Source organism: Ambystoma mexicanum, chromosome 4p (genome assembly GCF_040938575.1).
Source record: "Ambystoma mexicanum isolate Mex_15411 chromosome 4p, UKY_AmexF1_1, whole genome shotgun sequence".
Classification (NCBI taxonomy): domain Eukaryota; kingdom Metazoa; phylum Chordata; class Amphibia; order Caudata; family Ambystomatidae; genus Ambystoma; species Ambystoma mexicanum.
The window spans coordinates 338,010,437-338,028,282 of record NC_090927.1 but is presented as its reverse complement, the minus strand read 5'-3'; the positions used below and the strand labels follow the sequence as shown (position 1 = coordinate 338,028,282).

General features: G+C 45.6%; 1 protein-coding gene across 2 annotated transcripts in view; it reads left to right on the top strand.

Annotated features, from left to right (window-relative positions):
- The first annotated feature begins 755 nt into the window (after positions 1-755).
- The window catches only part of TDRD15 (tudor domain containing 15), a 492,834-nt gene continuing 475,743 nt past the window's right edge, over positions 756-17,846 (top strand). The window contains exon 1 of one of the 2 annotated variants that reach the window (XM_069605882.1): positions 756-1,099. The gene's annotated coding sequence lies outside the window, so the exon portion shown is untranslated. The remainder of the gene's footprint in view (positions 1,100-17,846) is intronic. The other variant, XM_069605883.1, reaches the window with a different exon arrangement.

Here is a 17,846-nt window from a genome sequence, read left to right as displayed (position 1 = left end):
CTCCCATGTTTTAAGAATACCACACCGTCGAGAAGCTGGAGACGGCCCTGGGCTACCTGCAAATAAAAAACAGAAAAGCTGTGTGAGGAGCCAGTAGAGATCACCTCCCTTCCAAGAAGCATCCTCAAACTCCAGAACTCAACCTTCCGGCAACCTTCAAGTGCGCCAACAAAAAGGGGCCCTGCTCCATCCGCACCCTCCACTCATACCAGCCACTCGTTTTGGGCCGGATTTTAAGTCTCACCGGGTCTGTGGAATACAGATTTATACACATGCCTACTACACCACTTGACTGACTGATCAGAATGCATGGGAAAGTGCTTGTTAGGATTGTCGCTGCAAAACGCTTTTAAGCAAGATGTGTAATTTTAAAAGGTGTGCACCTTTTAAATGACTTCGTTTGCAACACCATAGGGAGCACTCCTCCTCTCGTTAGCAATTGTACCGGTGTTAATCTCCTGAAATGGAATCAGTGAGTGAACCAAAGAGGTACATTAACCAAACTGAGCCCACCTTGCGACCCATCTTGCCCATTCACCCGGTTTCCAATTATCACTATTGACAAGGGGGGGCATTAGGGTAACCCATCCGAAAGCTATGAAAATACAGAGACTCGAAGATCAAAATGTAAGTGGACTAGAGCTGAGACACTGACACTTGCTTCATGTAGCACTTTTTTTTCCATAGGCGTCTGTGTACTCCACGCGCCACGCTGTCCTCGACCCGAGCTGGACACGGGGATGTTCGCGTACTCAGCCGTCACTCAAATTCTCGAGGTCCGTTCCTCTAGCACAAGACTTGTTAGTCATAGTGAGAGTTCTAGAATTTGTGTCCGTGGGCCAGGCCACGCATTATCTCTAGCGCGCGCACGCTCCTACGCGCCTGTCGGTTCATTTACTCAAGCTACCAATTCACGTCTTTTTATCGCGTCATTTATCTCCAGTATGATTGCTGCCCTCTGTTAACAAGGAGACAGAACGCTGACAGCTTTCGTACCCTCAGCGGTCCTCACTGGTACTACAACTCCGAGGAACGTGCCTGCATATTCACAGTGGCGGCGACGGTCTCTCTCTTTAATGCGTCACGTTAGATCACTGAGGTATTTTGATTTCACTTTGGCGCGCTGTGCAATCCTAATCCACCCACGGGAGTATTGGGGGGAATGCAGTACTCGCGATTCCATAAATCCTCCCCGTACCCCCCCCCCACCCACCCCCATCAATTTGTTGGGTAACATTAGTGGCAGATGGCATTTTAACACGTACACATAACGAAAAATAACTCCAGTACCATTTCAGATGCAGGAAACTGATCTATTACAGCTCCGTCGAGGCTCTGCAGCAGAATACATGCAAACCTCCTAATGTGCATATGCTTTACACTACATACATCGCCATCTGTTGAGCAATAAGATTATGGCTTTGTCTGCAGTGTGTTCTTGTGAAGGCAGAAAAGCAGAGCTGTGGGTCGAATTGCTGGAGTTTTGCCGGAGTGTGGACTGTGGAGTCGCACTGGGAGTCGCACTGGGACCTCCAAGAACGGAGGATTAGTTCTGGCAGGCAGTCTTTGCCACCTAACTTGAATATGCCTAAACTTTGTACCCCTAAAGGTCCCAGGGCTGATTCAGCATTTCAGCTACCATGAATAGGAGAGGCACACGCTGTCAATATGGTGGGGGACTCGTTAAGGTCATTACCACAAAGGGGGGATGTCTGGCATACCTGTTTCTTAAACGTACCTTTAAGGTAGAGGGTACCCATCCCCTAAATCGCCAATACATTTTGGCCCTGTTTGGGGAGGTTTCAGCCCTAAAACGTCTAACATCTAAAGACATAGCTAGGGTGGTTTTTCCTGCCATTACACGGGTCGATGCTGTAAAGTTGGGATTCTATTCCCAATTTGTTAGAAATGTGTTACTGGCAGAATTACCAAGCCTCAGACGTGGGCTATCTTTTGTCTAAAGTAGCGGATGATGTGGGCTGGGAGAACTGTACCTATTTCACGAGAACCCATGATGATCAATGTTAACTCAGATGCTCCACTTAATATGGGAATAGGTCCTTGTAGAACTAATGTGCACTCCATATCGTATGATTGGACGCACATTATAATTTCTCTTAACAAACCAAATCTGGCCAAATAATCTGATGAGTATTGTATTGTGAACTAAGCAAGGTTTTACCCACCTTCGAGCGAATTTAGAAATGTGGAGCTTGGCTGACTAAATTTGTCTCCAGGAGACGCTTATGTTAGACACCCCGGTGCTAGATGGTTTCACTGTGATATTTGAGCCACGCAAGAAAGGGGCTTAGAGGTGGACCATTCGGGGGTCTGATTTTTGGCTGGGGTTTGACACCAGGGTTGAGCGTAGATAATCTGTCACTGGAGAGATCTGACATATTAGGGGTTAAAATAACATGGTGGGATGTGGTGGCTGTCGCGCGGAGGTGGCTGATAGTGTTGAATGTGTACTTCAATCCCTCTTCGACTGATCTGGTGGATTTTTTTCACTGTGATTGTTAAGGTGTTGGAGTTGGCCCATCCAATTAAAAGAGCTGGTACTGCTATTAAGGGCGACTTCAATTCTGAATGCTTAGAAGATTCATATTATGATCAGAGGTAATTGTAATTGGTTATTTATAACGCGCTTAATACCCGGAGGTTTCTAAGTGCAGTATGCTAGGCAATATGCTGAGTGCTAGAAATAAAGGTATGTTGGTCCGTGCATTGCTAGATACTTGTGATTTGAAACCTTTGAATGGTAACAGGAGATATGTCTCCCAAATACAGTTTAACCAATGGTGTGCATGTATCAACCTGGACTTTCAACCCTGATACTTTCAATATCAGCCGATATTGAAAGTAGTTTTAAACCCTTGGAAATGGTGGGCAATACAGGCAGTGATCCTTCTCCTTTGGTTATGGTATTAATTGGGATGAATTTCACTGTACCAGTCCCTGATTCGAGTGCTCAGATAGAAATTAGGGTACGCGATCATGTGGTAATATGCCGGCCTAAGTTAGCTTCCCGCTTTAATGCTTAAATGGGTCAGTATTTCAATGAAAGGGGTTTTTCAGACATGTCACCTCAGGCTGTTGGGCCCTTCGTTCAGCACCTATTGCAAGGGTTAACATCTGTAAGATTTTGAAACCAAAACTGTATCAGGTTGGATCTGGCACACACGTTTAATGAATTAGTTTCCTGCAACAAAAGAGTTAAGAGAAGTTAGAAAAGCCACAGGGTTGGAGAACTGGCACATTTAAATTAAAAAAATGAAATTGTCTCAAAGGCTTTAGGTACCTTTTTATATCAAAAGGATGCTGATTGTATGCTTTCTGCAGTTGCTTCTAAAGACTCTTCTGGCTTTTGGAGATTAATTAGGGGCAATGCCTTACAAAGGTCATTGCAAACGCAGCTATTGTCGAGGGTCCGATGGGAGTTATATTTTACTAATCTGTACTCACTCCCGCACCTCATAGTTTGTGATCCGCTGTTAAGTGGCCCCTTCTTAATGCAGATCTAGAAGGGATCCTGATGGCGATTAGGAGGGAAAATGCTCTGGGGCCTGATGAGCTTTCAAATGTAACCTTGAAATCTTCACCACTGTTGTGGGGTAATGTTCTATTGCAGTTGTTGATTCGGAATATATTAAGCAGCCACCATTTACCCGCATTTTGGAAGGATGCCATTGTGATTGTGATTTTTAAAAAGGGAGATAGGACTACCTATCTCTCTTTAGGATGCATCGTATACAGTCTTTTCCAGGTTCATATTGTGGTCCTGTGAAGCTGGGCTGAGGACTCCGGTAAACTAGTTATTAATCAATCTGGCTTTACAAGAGGAACCAACACTTCTCTTAATTGCTTGTTAATTTACCTTCTGGCCAAACAGGTGACCGTATCAAAGTGTTGCTTATATTTACAGTTTTGGGACATTTCAAAGGCATTCGATTTGTTCGCCAATGTTTGTGGAAAATGCTAAGAGGGTTGCGCTGCCCAGAGCCATTATTTGACATCTTGGAGCAACTGCACAAAGGTATTAGATTAAAAATTAACCTGGACCAAAGAGGCTCCTATTCTGATTGGATTGATTCTAAGCGGGGCCTGCATAAGGGTTGTGTTTTGGCCCCGTTTAAATTTAACCTTTACATCTCGGATATTGTGGCATCACTGTGGGACATTGTGGCCAACTCCCGAAATTGGCCACCCTAAAACTACATTACTTCCTATATGCCGATGATTTGGTTTTGGTAGACTATACCCCAGTTGGCCTACAAATATCCTTGAAAGCAGTGGGCGAATATTTTAAGGACCTTGACTCAAATATAAATGTTCCCAGGTCTAAGGCCCTGATCTTGAATCGGCTGAAGGGGATGTCTGCCAGGCATACATTCACTTGGCAGATTAACAGAGATTGGAGGAGGTGGATAAGTTTAGATATCTGGTGGTTGGAATGAAGACAACACTTAGCTTCCTTATTTAGGCTTTTCTTCTTCTTTAACAGTACAACCAACAGAACGTTTTGAGTTGGTGCAGAAAAATCGCTGGGGTATTTTCTTCTCAGTTTAGTTTAGTTTGTTTATTTGTAAAGTGCAGCTGAACCCTAGGGTAACTGGGCACATTGTTTTAGGAGCAGCAGTGTTACATAGGTTACAGATACAGGATAAAACATAGGATGGTACAGCACAATAGTTAGTATAAGGGACCAGGTTACAGAATGGTCTGTGGAGAAACATAACTTAGCTGCAGGGGCACAAGTAGACTGACTGGTGATGCATCTTAGATCAAGGGAGCTTAATGTGAAGAGCGTAGGCGCCGGATTTGGCTAAGTGCAGTTTAACAGTCTATTGCTGAGTTGCGAGTAGGTCCTTTATTTTAGCTCGGAACGACCAAAATTATGTGTCGGCTCTAATTGTCATAGCTAAGGCATTCCAGGATTTGGCTGCTAGCACAGGAAAGATAGCTCCCCCAGCTGTTTTCAGGTTGCACCTTGGGACGTTCAGTTGGTTTGGGTATGGGGAACTGGTTGGTCTGGAAGAGTTCTGTCTTGTAAATCTGTCTGATAAGTAGCGAGGGGGCTGTCGGGTAGAAGCATTTGTGGGTGATAAGCAGTGCTTAGTTTAGTTCTCTCTTGGATAGGGAGCCAGTGGAATTCCTTCCTGGCCGCTGAGATGTGGGCCTTCCGTGGGAGTTTTAGGGTGCATCTAAGGGCGTTGTTTTGGAGTATCTAATCTGTTCAAGTTGTGGTTCGTGGAGCATAGGAAGAGAGTGTTACTTTAGTCCAGTTTGGACAATATGAGGGCTCTGGCTAGTGTGAGGCGGCTGTGGTAGATAAGAAGGGTTTGCAGGCGTTGATAAGTTTGTTAGTGTAGGCAGTGGAGGAGATGGTGGCGTTAATTTGTTTTTTGAGGGAGAGAGTGGAGTCAAGATACACACCTAGTGTTTTGGCTTCTTTAGATGCTTTTATGATGTTGCCATCGATGATGCAGGATTGGTATCTGGGGTCAAGTTCATTGAGACGGGCCTGTGAGCCAACTATCAGCCGTTCCGTCTTGTCGTTTAAGCAGAGGCTATGAGTGGCCATCCATGATTGGATTTCAAGGTAGATCTCATTTAATTTAGCAAGATCCTCCTCATAACTCTCTGTGAGCGCGATGAGGACCTGGATGTCATTGGCATAGTTGGTATATGTAACACCCAGGTCATCAAGGCGGTCGAAAAGGAGCTTGGTGAAGATGTTGTAAAGCGTGGGAGAGATACATGAGCCTTGGGACTGCATTGAATCAGTACAGGGTCCGCCGCGGCACTGCCTGAATGGGTGAAAACCCTGGTTGTTCTGTCCGATAGGAATGACCGGAGCCAATTGGTGGCATCCTAGGAGAATGCAGCTGCTGAGGAGAGGTGTTTGTTGAGTATTTGGTGGACGACTAGGCCGAAGGCTGCAGACAACTGTCTTCAGTTCTCTGGTGGGCTCATTTACCTATTAAGTGTCCCACTGCTGTTGACCTCTGAACTGTATTCAGTCCCTATTAAGGAGCAGCATGAGGTCTTCTCTCAGATTTTCCCAGGTCTCAACCTTCCCCAGGAATGAAGGGAAGATAATTGAAGCCCTTATGCTGACTGCAGGCTTTATCTGCTTCCCGTCGGGAGATCTGAATTTGTGGTAATAATTTCACTGAAAACTGTCCCTCCTTTCATTTAGGGATGAATATTATCTGAGGTGTTATCACTGTTCATAGCCAGGCTCCCTGCGTAAGCATACTTTCTCTTTACTTTACTAACAGCTGCAATGTTAGTCGGCTCCCTTTCGGTTTCGTTCCGGCTCACTGGAAACACTTCCACATGGAGAGAGAGAGAGAGACTGAGACTCTCTCTCTCCCAGCTGCTTCTCGACGACGACGGCGGTCGGGAGTGAAATTACTCGATCGCTCTCTCTCTGCCACAGTCCAGGATCCGAACGCGAGCCTTGTCAATATCCCCCCGGTCTCCAGTAAAAACGCAGATAAACGATCTCCTCAGCCAACGTGGCTGTCATGACGACAAACAAACTTCTCTTTCTTTACTTTCTCTTACCTCACATGCTTTTCTTCATGCAACATGGACCTCAATACCCATTCATACTCCGCGTTCCCCTCCACGCACGCTCCCTGTCAACGAACAACATCATCATTAGAGGAAAGGACATTAGCCTCAGGTAGGGATGTAACAGTATAACGGTATACCGTTAAAGATACCGTGAACAACTTAATTGAACAATAATAACCGCCACTTTGTTTATACCGGTATACCGTTTATACTGTTAAGTGTGCTTTTCAATCTGATTTGAAAAGGCTGCAGTAAGCAAGTGTTGCACAGTCTTGGTCTTGCACTGCAGCCTTTTCAAACCACTCAGCCAGCAGGAGCAGAAATGTATCGATTCAGCCTGGCCCGGCATCATGCGCCATTAGTTCAGTATGTCAAGGTCCTACAGCACTAAGGAAACGCACATTGGAACAGCTCTTGCTCTGGCTGTGCAAATTGTATAACAAAAATGGACGGCCAGTGAAGTCATGCATATCTAATTACTCTCCCCAAGGTTTAGATTCAAGGTACTTAAGTTTCTCATGGTCATCGATCGGATAGCCATCCAGTTCTGTTTTAGCTTAGAATTCTGGGATTTGTAGTTTTCCCACCAATTTGAAAGATGGGGAACTACAAATCCCAGAAATTCAAACGTGGGAATGAACTGGATGCCCTTCTGATGCATGTCCACAAACAACTTTAGCTCTGTAGACCAGGCATTGAATGGCCTTTAGGGCAATATGCCCATGGCCGAACCAAATAAGCAAAATGCTTGTGTGGGCCAGTTTTTAGGGTCAAAGTGGGGCACTTTTTTGGCCAAAGTGGGCCAGTTTGATGAGTGATTTCACTACGCGGCTAATAGTTTTGACCACTGTTGCTGAATAAATATTCTTTTAAATGTACAATGTGCATCACATTTTATTAAAAATCTCCCCCTTGGTTACTATTCAAACAGTGTTCCAAAAGGAATGAATTCCAATTTGCAACTTTGTGCCACTTTTATGTTGGTGCCAGAGACAATTTTATGCCCCATTCCGACCCTGCTGTAGACTGTGTGAACACTGGGCCTATCAGTGCTTTCTGCTAGTAAATAAACTGCCCCCTCACTGTCCTCTGAAGATTTGCACATTGGCACTAGAGTTGTTGCTGCTTCGCTTGATCCTTCACCTACCTGCCTTCTGCATATGGCACTGGACTCAAGCAGGCAGGACAGATTCTACATTCAATTTGAAGTATCTAGCGCAATGGGGGTGAAATATTGTTTAGGTCTATTCTCAATTTGTGACACCACCCATGAAAGCATTCCTTCCTCTGAACTCGCATCACAAGGGTCCTAATGCATTCAGACCTTGGGAAAACGGTAATGATGGGGCTATGGTGAGGTGGTGGTCTAGGCCATATTTGTGCCGATATGCATTTGAACTTTGTCATTTTCAAAGTTTTTTGTTTTTTTGCCACTATCTTTAAGAAGGTAAATGAACATGTATTGCAAGAAATCAACAACGCCCACTGAACGCTGTCCATTTAAGATTACATGGTCAGTGGTGACTCCGACATCAGACCTTCATAATACACCAGGCAGGCGGTAAACAAGCTATAGTGATTAGATCACTATGCAACCTTTCGGTGTGTCTGTGTTGGCTGTGGCATTTTGACAAAAGAAACACAATGACATCAGACCGCATACAAGTGACTTTTCTCCCTTTAATGGGATAAAGAGTTGCCAAAACAAACTTTGTCGCAGCGAGGGATCATGATGGCCATGCCAGGTGGTTCCAAAAAAAATGCAAGTCGATGCCTATTTTCAAACCGATGACCTGTGACTGAGCAGCAACCTCAATGCTCAAAATGTGCATTATAACACTTCCACTAGTCACTCTGTCATTCAAGTAGAGCAACGAGTGAGCGCCATGAAAGACCAATTCTGCAGCCGCCTTAGATTCCTGGAGGATCGGCTAAATATGTACAGAGAAAAGTTTCAAAATGCTACCTTGCTACAGCTGGAAAATCCTGCCTGCGTATTCGTAAGATAACTAAAAAGCATTGACTTAATGGTAAGTTAAACAACTTCAAATGCAAAAAGGCAATGTAAAATAAGTTCTTTTTTTTGGTACAAGTAGTTTCAGTTGGAGTAGTTTTTAATGCCATTCCGTAACCACACGTGCCTGACACAAAATCATTATGTTAGCAATACGAAGAATGAATACAGTGCCAAGAAGGAAAAGGATTTACTTTGGGTTGGTGGCTTTGGGGTTTATATATTTATAATGGATAATGTTTTTAAACATATGACAATGGGGGATTTCGAAAGCTTCTATCATTGAATTTACATAAGTCACACCACGAAATTCACTCATCTCTGCGGGTATTCCCAGCTGCCCTACCAAAGGTAAAATGTCTGTGATTACTGAACACCTTTTGGCCTGCACGTAAACTAAAGGCTGTAACGTAAAGAGAGAGAGTGTGTGTGTATGCGCACAAGCACATACTACCGTCGGCCTCCATTGATCTGTGGCATGCAGATTATCAAGATGGCAACATGTTCATCTTCACCAGTAAAGAGAGGGGGTTGGACTCTGGCTGCCTCTTCCTCTGGGACAATAACAGGTGTCGCGCTAGCATACATGAGACCAAGTCTACGCTAGTAAGACTTGTGATTTTTTGTAATAGAACCCAACAACAATTTTTCACGGGTGCTTAAGAATTTTTATTTGGGACACACCCCAAAGGATTTTTTTTAAAAAAACATAGACAAACTAAAAGTCCATTGTCACAAATTGTATTTTCATTATATTGTATCGGCATATAATGTCAACAACACTTAGTCATTAATACAACAAGGTTATCAAATGCAATATTATTGTTCATGCACTGAGAAGGAGTCGACACTTAGATGTGTTTCCAGCTATATAACAACGCAGATGTAGATGGTGGGTTGTTCTATAGCTTTCCTCAGGACTGTGAAATCGGGTAGTCTTGTGTGTGTTTCTCTGACCAAGCTGTCTTCAACAGTATTTTGTCTCAGGGCAGGATGGTGCGTGTGGAATGGCGAATCCGAGTATGCCAGACCAGGTGGTGATTGTTCTCTGGAGTTGCAGGAGAGGTATCCGCTTCTCGTACTGGGGAGAGCTCCTGAAGTGAGCTGTGTCGCTGACCGTGCTCCGGATTCGCCATTCCACACGCACCAGCCACACGCACCAGCTGGAAACACATCTAAGTGTCGACTCCTTCTCAGTGCATGAACAATAATATTGCATTTGATAACCTTGTTGTATTAATGACTAGTGTTGTTGACATTATATGCCGATACAATATAATGAAAATACAATTTGTGACAATGGACTTTTAGTTTGTCTATGTTTTTTTAAAAAAAATCCTTTGGGGTGTGTCCCAAATAAAAATTCTTAAGCACCCGTGAAAAATTGTTGTTGGGTTCTATTACAAAAAATCACAAGTCTTACTAGCGTAGACTTGGTCTCATGTATGCTAGCGCGACACCTGTTAGTGTCCCAGAGGAAGAGGCAGCCAGAGTCCAACCCCCTCTCTTTGCAGTGTAAATTCGTCCTCCAGACTCAGGCCCCTCTATAAAATACAAAGAGGATCCCCCCTTTCCCTTCCTTATAAACCATCTTCACCAGTAGCCAGTGGGGGAGCTAAAAGCCTAAATGACCCCTCCTCCTCTCAACACGTGTTTTTGTGTCTGGTGGAAGCAAGGGGTGGCATTTTAGTGGAAAGTATGTTGCAAAAAGCCCAATTCTGGCCCTGGGTGCCTGGTTTTGTTTGTGATGATAAATCCGACAATTTATGACCTTTTAAGAAAATATTTGTTAAGATTAGTTAACTCCACCTCTTACACTGCGATAACCATGATATACTGTCATTTGGCAAGAAGGTTATCGTACCGTAAACTAATACCGTGACACCCCTAGCCTCAGGTTGTTCTTCCTGATTCGTGGCAGCATCCATCCTTCTGCAGTCATCAACACACCACTTCCCTGCCGTGATGCTCTGTGTTGCCTTCTTTTCCCTCTGGGCTCACCTTCTCCTGATTAACCCCTTCACAGACCCCCCTCTCTAGGCCCTTGCGTTCGGGAATGGCATGGGTGTGTGACAAAAAGTCTGCTTGTGCTATCAGTCATCCCGGGTGGTGGACGGTTTTAATAGAAAAAGGTTGTAGGGGTTTTCAGTATTATGGGGTTTGTATCTTTGTGTCTCGCTAACCAAACCAATGGTCCGTGATGAGTCACCAGGGTGAAGTGTCGTCCCAGTAGGTAATACCTGAGTGCCTCCATCACCCACTTGACCACCCAACACTCTTTCTCTATGGTAGTATATCCTGTTTCATGGGGAAGTATTTTGCGGCTAATGAGGAGGATTGGTCTCTCAGCTTCCCCTTGATTTTGGAATAGGACTGCTCTCAGGCCGGTTCCAGAAGCGTCGGTATGCAGAAAAAAAGGTTGCCTCATAATCAGGGCAGCGAAGTACCGCTTGATCTGTTAGAGCATTCTTTAGAGCCTTGAAGGCTGCCTCCGTAGCATCGTTTCTCCATTCCCGTTTGGCTGGGGCCGGAGGATCTTAAAAGGTCTGTCAGTGGAGTAGCCATAGTTGAGAAATGTGGGATGAATCTGCGATAGTAGCCAACAAAACCGAGAAAGGGCCGCACCTACCGGTTATTGTTCGGGAGCTGAAGTATTTGAATTGCCTCCATCTTCTCCTTCTGTGGTCTGATGATGCCCTGACAGACAAATTATCCCAGATATTTTGTGTGTAAGTTTGCCATATGCATTTTGTTCGTGTTAACGTGTAGGCCGTTCTGTTCCAAAGTCTCTAAAATGGCCTCCAAGTGTTTCAGGAGTTCTTGCCAGGATTGACTGTATATGATGATCTTGTGGAGGTAGGCCCCGACATATTGTTCATGTCCTTTGAGTATGGAGTTCATAAGTCTTTGGAAGGTAGCTGGGGCTCTGAGACGGCCAAAAGGAAGTACTGTGAATTGGTAGAGCCCAGAAGGAGCTGCGAAGGCGGTCTTTCCCTTGTCGGCCGGGTGTAGGGGAATTTGCCACTAACCTTTTGAGAGGTCAATGGTGGTCAAATATCTGTCTTTCCCAAGTTTATCAAGGAGATCTTCGATTCTGGGCATAGGGCAAGCATCAAACTTGGATATCTCGTTCAGTTTACGGAAGTCCATACAGAACCTGTGGGAGCACCATTGACTGTGGGATAGTTCTCACTCCCATATGTAGCATAGATTGTACCTCTTGGTTTATGGTCTGGATTGTGGCTTCTCGTATTCAGTAAGGTCGTAAACTGACAATGTTCCCGGGGGTAGTTTCTATGTGGTGATATGCCTTAGTGGTTCGACCTGGAGCGGAGGAAAACAGTTTAGAGAAGTGGTTAACTAAATGAAGTAGTTCCATTCTTAACTTAAATCAGGTTTTATGTTCAAGGCTGCCTTTCCAATGTGTTCCCACCTCTGGGGAAGGTATTCAGTCAGGACTTCTTCTGTAGTGATCAAGGCGACCGTAGATGCAGGTTCTATCCATTTTCTTAACAGGTTGATGTGGTACGTTTGAAGGGGAGGGGGCTTCCTGTCTGTCTGACATACTTTATATGTGACCCGGCACAGAACTTTCTCTATGGTATAAGGACCTCTCTGTGCCGCCAACATCTTATTCTCTGTTGTTGGTAGTAGAACCAGCACCTTGTCTCCTACCTGAAAGGTTTGCATCCGGGTGCCTCGATTGTAGTTCAGTTCATGTCTCCCTTGGGCTTGTTGTAGGTGTATTTGTGCAATTCCTTGTAGCTTCTCTACTCTCTCTTTCAGCTGTGACGCGTACTCAGTGAGGGTAATCTCTTGGGTGGGTTGTGCCTCCCAACCCTCCTTCAATATGTCGAGCAGAGTTTGTACTGGCCTTCCAAATAAAAGTTTGAAGGGTGCAAACCCTGTTGAGGACTGGGGCGTGTTTCGTAAGGTCATCAGTATCCAGTATATCGGTCTGTCCCAATTGCTCTCTTCGGGGTTCGCTGTTTTCCTCAACATTTGTTTAATTGTTTGATTGTATCTCTCCACCAATCCATCCGTCTGTGGATGATAGACGGCTGTACTTAATTGCTCAATGTGGAGGGTCGTACTAACTTGCTTAAGTACCGAAGACATGAAATTGGTACCGCAATCTGTTAAAATTTCTCGTGGAATGCCCACTCAGGCTATGAAGGGTACCAGCGCATCAGATTTGTTGGGCATTGGTACTTCTCAAATGGAAAGCTCCTGGGTAACGGGTGGCATAGTCTACAATCGCCAGCAAATAATTGTGGCTCCGGCTGGTGGAGTTGGGGGTCTTACAATGTCCATTCCAATTTGGTGGAAGGGTTCAAGAATCAGTGGCATGAGTTGTAAGGGGGCCTTTGGGATGTTTGCTATGTTCTTCTTCTGGCATTGTCCAGTTTCCTTTTTAGCCTTCCGTAGTAGTTGCTGAACCCCACAATCCCTCACCAGCTGTTCTGTGCCCCACGGTGTGTATCAGATCAACTAGAGGGGCGAAGGGGAATGGGACAAAACCATAAACGACACAGGAGCTCTTCTTGCTTTTTGTCACGCCCTGCTTAGGAATTAAAGGGTGTTAAAACATCATAACACATTACATTTAAATTGTACACTTCCAATTTCCCAATTGCACTGTACTATACCTGTGACTCCTCCGCTGCTAACTTGGAGGAGATGATTTGCTTATGATGCTTTAATGTCATCTCTTAGAATTAAATTTCATTGACTCAGATGCTGCTTTAGTTTGGATTTCTCCTTTACCTTCCAAAATAATATGCATTTACTAAATATCTGAGAACTTAAAACATATCCCAGTTTTCGAAAGGGGGGGCGCACAAAATGAGGGCGACATTTACTGCACCCAAGCAGAGCGATGGTTGCGGGGGTGTCCCCCGCTTATGATTTTGGTAAGCGGGGGACACAAACAAAAAAAACAAAAAAAAGAAAGCACCCTGCGGCGTTAGCTCTAACCCACGCTAGAAGGGTTTAGGCGGCACACACATAAGTGTGCCGCCGTGAAAGGTAGGTTTGGGGTGGGGGGTAGTAAGGGAAACGCAGGCCGGGGAAGCAGGCACAGTAATCTATATGCATACTGCAAAACGTATATGCCCCAAAAGACAAACGAGGTCAAATGACAAGCTGAAATGGATGCAGAACCCCTTCTCTTATCCAAGATTAGCTTTGCGACAACATCGAGGACTTCCACTCGAAGATCTGCTCTCTTGCAGGCATCCCAGTCATGGACCAATCGGGGTTCATAGTGGTCTCAGTCATTCAGACACTCCAGACATCCTGGCACCAGTAGTGTGGATTGGGACCAGACAATCCCAACTCGCTTCCTGGGAACACACACGTGACAGGCAGAAGCCAGCGAAAGAGATTGGGTGGCTGCATGCCCAAATGACGAAAACCTGGGTTCCTCGACCTGGGTGAAGGCAAGGGACAAAATGGCCATGGGACAGAACAAAAGACTTATTGGCTTTGCCATTTTCGGACCTAGCCAGTCTTGAACCAAATGTGCTATGATTCAGCAAAAAGAAGTAAAACATATAACGTAACTGCTGCCACCAGTTTATCCCAGGCACACTCGTACAATCACCAAAAAATCCTTTGAGGGCGTCTAGGGCCATAAAACAAAAAGGGACCCCAGCGCACGGTACTGAAAGGTACATTGTGCACTGTTAAAAAGTTACCAGGAAATGGCAACATAGTCAAAGACTAAGGCAAACATAGTTTCCCAGTACTGACAGTGTACAGGACGGGCATCGGGTAATATTATCGCCACCAAAAATATCGCCGTACATATGGGCGTGTCGGGAACGGCCATAGGCGATATTTTTGGTGGGGATAATTTATGGGGTAAATGGATGGGGGGTTTGCGGGGGTGTCCCCTGCTCCCTTTTAAAATATATGGGGGTTTGCGGGGGTGTTCCCTGCAGGTTCCATGGGGTAATATCGCTGCAAAAAAATATGGCAACATTTTTGTATGGTGATATTTTTGCGGCGATATTATCACATGGAACCACAGGACATGTCATTTCCCCCATAACAAGTGAGAAACAAGTGAAGGCTGGAAAAAGTGAGAAAAGGCCCAGGAGAGTTCAGCTGAAGGCTGGAAAAAGTCAGGACAGGAAAGCCAAACAAAAGCAAAACGTTTGGGAGGGGTCCATAAATGGAGGGAAAATTGCACATAAATGAAATCTTTCCTAACAAAAGTGCAATATGCGCCTAGAACCCCTGAACCGCAGAATCCGCTTTCTTGTCCATGTGATAACGCATTGCCACCTTCTTGGCCTCCATGGAAGAGCGACCCACCAGAGAGACTAAGGAAGCGCCACATCCTCCACCTGTAAAGGATGGAGTGTGAAAATGAAGTGAGGCACTGCTGCCTTCCATTACCGAAGCAGATACAGCCCCACCTCAATCATATGCTTAAAGTGCCATGGAGTAGGCCCCACACCTGGATCAGGCAGTGGCTGTTTAAACCCAATCTGTTACCTAAATTAGGACTGCAGCCAGCGCCTACTTCCCCTAGGCTCCACATCATCACTGGGCTTTGCAGCCGAGGATGCGGAAGGCACTCCCTGAAGAAGATGACAGCCGTATCCCTGGACCTCTGGGACTTCTTCCACAAAGACTCCTCTGTCTTCAAGTACTCCTAGCAAAAGTGCACCAACCATCCTTCAGAGATGTGAGCAGCCTTCCTGTGCTCCGAAGAGGTCCGGAAGACATTGTCCGACGAGGAAGAGGAGAACTCGCCCTGAACTCCCCTAAAGAGACATGCTTCCGTTTTAAAAAGCCTCTTACTAGGAACATGGCTGACCTTGCACTGCTGCCGCAAGAAGGACGACGACAGCAGCACCACAGCAGCCCAAGAGCAAGCAACCTGCGGCACACAAGCAGGGCAGTAGAAGCACCAGAGCAGGCACCAGCAAGAGTCAAGTGGGACGGCTATTAGGGAGAATTCTCTGTTAAAGCTAATTTCCCAAACCTAGTGTGTCCCCCAGCAGCTTTGCTGGATTTTTGGGGGTTTATTTTTTTCTCCTGCTAAGAGTGAGACTCTTTTTCTCCCACTCTTAGACATGATTTGAGAATGTCCTTTGACTATGTAATGTGTTGTTTGGGCTATGGGGTCTTTTACTCCATAGGGCTTCATGTGTTTTTGGTATGTGTGTTACACAGCACCCTCAGTGCAGTAACACGGGTGTCATAGTGACCCCCAAACATAGACTCCATACCATGGGACTGACTACTGTCTCCCAGGGCATGTAAAGTCACCATTGGCTTTACTAGTCTCAAATTGTGAACAGAACCAGTACAAACCATCATATTGTGGAAGTACTGGTAGGGGTAATTCGATTACCCCTGGGTCTGTTTTCCAAGGGGGCACTGTCCCGTCCCCCCTTGTCGAGTTTCTGGCTGGTGGCAGTGGATACCACGCAAAATATTCCACCAGAATATTTCCGATGGGATTTTCCCATTGATTGTAAACGCACCACTTTTTTGGTGCAATGTTAAAGATACCGCCGGGTTATTTATTTAATATTTATTCCCCGGTTGGGTCCTTTTGCCAGGACTCGGTTTTAAAATGGCGTTTGTGTTCGCCTCTGAAACTCTAACCCAAGTCGAGCCCTTTGTTCCACTTTTTGGCGGGCTTCTCCACAGAAGCCCTCCAAATGGTGCCACTCTGTCTGGGGTCAACAAGATGTGTGGGAGGGGAATTAGGCACCCTGGACTGAGTTGCCTTGGCAACTCAAGTCGCACTCTTGTGTGATTGGCCCAGTGGTGAGCTGCACGGCTCACCACTTAGCATGTTTGAGTGACAGCTAGGCTGATGAATGGGGGTTTTGCTGCATAAAAGCAGGGCTTTGGGGACTGGAACTTCAGAAGTCTCCACAGGACCTAAAGAATCCAAAGAGGGGAGAAGCTGAGCCATCTACAACGACGACGCCACCGGTGGAGCCCTGCTGTGCGAACTCGCCACTTCCCCGACAGACAGAGGAGATCTTCTTCCAGGAGAGTCTTCTTCCCTTTGAGCTGGTGGGACCAACCAGTTTGCCTTTTTCGCCTTCTTGGATCGTCTCGTGGTCGAATCGTCCGTGCCAAGCATCCCGGCAGCCGGATAGACCCACTTCACCACTACCACGAATAAAAGGGTCGTACCTTTTTAATCGAGAAACTCTGCGGCTGGTTTCTTCCCTGGCAGTGCAACAACCTCCAGCTTTCCTCCACGTCGAAATCATCTCTTCCCCTGGACGAAGCCCCGCTGGAGCTTTCTCACCATTTCAGGTACTGTGTCCCGCCTGGTCTCCCTTGCAACCGATTGTCCAAGGTGTCCCGTAAATCCTTGACTCTCTATCCTGGGGTGACCTCGGACCTGCTAACTTTACCTTTCTGAACTGATCCAGCCTCTTTTGACTTTTCTGCAAAGACTTTGAGTGCATTTCCACTGTGTGATCTTGGGCACATTCCGCCTTGCTCTCTCCAAGAGTGGGCCTGGCCTATGAACTTTTTGCTCTACAGTAGATCCTGCCTTTCTTGACTTGCTGTGGTTTCTTAAAAGTGTTGGTACTGTGTTATTTTCCTATTCTGCCTTTTCTCTCCTTTTTTAAACAAATTATTGGAGTGCCATCTACGGTTACGCGCTCACCTCTGTTTTGCTAAATAAGTGGTGTCTTAACCTAGACTTGTCGAATAATTAACTAGGGAGGTGTATATACTTATAGTGACTGTGTTTGAACTTGCTTGACATATTAGTGCCAGTGTATTTTTTACAAGTGTGTTTTTAAATAAATAATTATATACTTTTATACCAAAGCTCTGGTCAGTGTTTGCTTATACTACTGTATTTTTAGCCCTATTGTGTATACTCTATATACTGCCTAACTCTTCTTGAGAGAAGTCTGACTGCTCAGCCACAGCCAGGTAAATCTGGGTGGTGCGGACTGCTACCAATTGGGTTTACTGCTTACTCCTGTAGTCTTAAACTTTTTGCAGTGGTCCCTAAGGGAACTGCACAGGTTTCTGCCTAACAACGGCAGTAGTACAGCAGCAGAAGAGAAAATGCACAAACCAACCACTAGCCCAAATGGAATCGGCACCAGTCCACAATTCTAGTGCACACCGGACCAAGCAAGGGAACAGAATCGCCCATCCCTAGCCAACATACACAGGCCCTGCTCCCTGCAACTGGGCCACAGGTCGAGCAAGGGCTGCCCACAAAGAAGAGCAGAAAACGCTG